This window comes from Terrapene carolina, unplaced genomic scaffold (assembly GCF_002925995.2).
Source record: "Terrapene carolina triunguis isolate 2854851 unplaced genomic scaffold, T_m_triunguis-2.0 Scaffold310, whole genome shotgun sequence".
Taxonomy (NCBI): Eukaryota; Metazoa; Chordata; order Testudines; family Emydidae; genus Terrapene; species Terrapene triunguis.
Genome location: NW_020664661.1, coordinates 518,418 through 518,772, shown reverse-complemented (window position 1 = coordinate 518,772; position 355 = coordinate 518,418).

Below are 355 nucleotides of genomic sequence, written 5' to 3'. Positions count from 1 at the left end.
CAGGGCAGAGGGCTGGGGGGGTGGGGGTGCAGGGCAGAAGGCTGGGTGTTGGGGGGAGGTCAGGGCAGAGGGCTGGAGGGGTGTGGGGGGTGCAGGGCAGAAGGCTGGGGTGCTCAGCTCATGGGGGTGCTCCCAGCCCCCTGTCCTGAGCGGCTCATGGCAGGGGGCTGGGAGGGATATGCCCTGTTCCACCCCCTTCCCCAAGGCCCGTCCCTACCTCTCTCTGCCTGCTCTACGGAGCAGGGAGCACGCTGCCGCTCGGCTCGGCTCCCCCACACAAGGGCCGTCGCCGGCAGGGAGAGGGGGGAGGAGGAGGAGGGGCCAGAATGCACCACGTTGTGGGAAGAAACGGGGG